General features: G+C 34.7%; 1 pseudogene; it reads right to left on the bottom strand.

Moving 5' to 3' along the window:
* Positions 1-1,292: 1,292 nt before the first annotated feature.
* Positions 1,293-2,190, bottom strand: LOC140528570 (KATNB1-like protein 1 pseudogene; annotated as a pseudogene).
* Positions 2,191-2,432: the final 242 nt, after the last annotated feature.

Raw genomic sequence — 2,432 nt, 5'->3', positions numbered from 1 at the left:
TCTCTCCCATAGAGCATAAGGTAGTTATGAAGTTGCTAGAGCACAAAGTGAGTTGATCCAGCAGCATTAAGGATTTGAAGTACTCCAGGATAAGTAGTTCTTGAAAATCCATTTGCCATATTACTTCTTTTTTTTTTTTAACACATACCACTGTTTAATCATACCAAAACTGGGTGTGTACACACCAAGAGTATATATGAACCCCATTCCAAAGCAACCATTAGAGAAGGTAGTGCATCAGTTATTTGGAAGAAGAACATAGGGTCAAGTCTAGTTGTAAACATTTCTAAAGCATTAGACACTACTATCTAAAACACAAGTAATGAGAAAGAATTTAGAACATGTATGACATTATATGAATTTTTAAAAGCAAGAAAAGAGAGAAATATTTAGTATATTTACTCAAATAAAAGTTTAAATGATTCAGAACTGAAAATAATAGAAATCCACATATAATTTTTAAAAAGTGAATATAAATTAGCTAACTCCAAGGACATTTCCAGTTAAGCATTTATCCAATTAATATTCAGTTGTTTATATTTACACACACACACACAGATTCTGGCAAAAATCAGAGAAAAATATCCTCAAGTTTTTCAAACTGTGTGAAACTGGTTCCAAAATCAAAATTCTACATGACTGTAAAATCCCTGATCTCATGCCTGTATCCATGACTTTTAAAAGATATAAGTAACATAATATATTGGCTTTTTCAAACATACTAATAATTAAGGCATCTTGCTTTACACAGTATCTCTGTGAAAAAATTATCCATTATTTGCTACATTGTTTTAAACATCTTTAAAGTCTCTTCAATATGATCACAAAGTAGCTGCACACATTTAGAGGTTTGTTTTTTTTATAAAACACAATCTTGAAAAATATTAATGGTGATTGGTCTTTGTGGTTCCTAGCAAAACGTCTTGCCCATTTTTTCTTTTCACGTCAGTATAAATTACCTTTTTATGCAATGTGAAAAACTGCAATAAGACACAGATGCACTTAAACAACTATCCCCCAAATAACCATACAAATCCCAAACGTAGTAAAGGCGTACAATTTTCATAGCGCATTTTCACCTCATTGAAGTCAAAGATGCTCCTTGTGGATATTTTTCCACTTCAATGTGAAGTAGATTGTTAGGATTTCATTAGTGCTTTTATTAAATGGCATTTTTGAAAGATTCCACTTCCCTCCTTGGTTCATAGTTCTCAGAAAAGACCTCTTTCTGGGAGCTTACAAAGTCTAAGAATATTCTGAATAAGGAAGTCCTCTTCAAGTGGTGAGGCTTGTCAATGTAATTGTAATAAATAAGCATCTACATCCTTAGCTATATTAACATTGTATCCTGGAATCAATGTAAGATGGTTTTCTTGTTTCCACGATCCACTTAATTGTTGTTTTAAAATATGAACATTTCCATCTTTTACAATTTCTATATTAGCAGATAGTTCTGACCACCATCTTTTTATGACTGCTTGAATCTAGTTCAAACCAACTATCACATATTCTTCAAATTTACTTTTAAGTAGTGTTTTTACTAGAGGCAACAGATCTACACAGCAGCCAAGTGAAATATACTGCTTTTCTTCCTGTAAACTACTGGTGGGCACAGGAAGGCAATCTACTACCACTCCAAGGTCTTCTGTCCTCACTAAATAGGCTACCAGTTCACTTATACTTTGTTTTCTCCAAAAAGTTAGAGCTACATTCAACCTCAGATTTATACTGAAAAGGACTTGTGCCATTGTCTCATGGTCCTGAGAAACCTTAGTAAAAAATCCACCATATTTCCATTTGTGAAGAACTAGAATCACTGGTGTTAAGTAAAAATGTACAACCTTCATGGCATAATTTTTCAGGCAGGTGGTCTGCACAAGCCAGTTCATTTTCTTTATTTGCCATGTTACAACCCCTGCTTCTAGGGAAATGTTTTCTTCTATAACAAGGATTTGGAAAATAATGATGAACTTTCTTTCTGTAATATACTTCTTTGTGCAATTTGCCTGGACTTTTCACAGCATATCCAACTGTTCTATTTGTATGAGCAGCCAACTGTTTTGGGGATTTCTTACCCTCCTTCATGTTCTTGTTAGTGAAATGAGAGATTCTTTTTGTAGGAAGATCAATGGAATGGCCCTCAATGTGCAAAAGGTTCCGTTTTCTATCATTGCGGGCTTCAGGTGCCATAATCTCTTAAATCCCAGCGGCTCATGGTACAGCAGTGCCTCCTCAGCCGCAACCCCAACAGCCTAGAGCATCTCCATGGTCCCCACAGTGCTGCCCCCAGGCAGAGCCATTCCCATATTACTTCTTAGTAGACTATATAATTAATTTCAATTTGTCAAATTCAACCTTACAAATCATTTCTTCTGCTGAGCCTTAGGCAAAACCTGCCTACTACTCTTCAAAATCATACTACTCTATTATGT

The sequence above is a fragment of the Notamacropus eugenii genome, chromosome 1, assembly GCF_028372415.1.
Source record: "Notamacropus eugenii isolate mMacEug1 chromosome 1, mMacEug1.pri_v2, whole genome shotgun sequence".
Taxonomy (NCBI): Eukaryota; Metazoa; Chordata; class Mammalia; order Diprotodontia; family Macropodidae; genus Notamacropus; species Notamacropus eugenii.
Note: the sequence above shows the minus strand (reverse complement) of the source record. Positions and strands in the feature narration are given on the sequence as shown.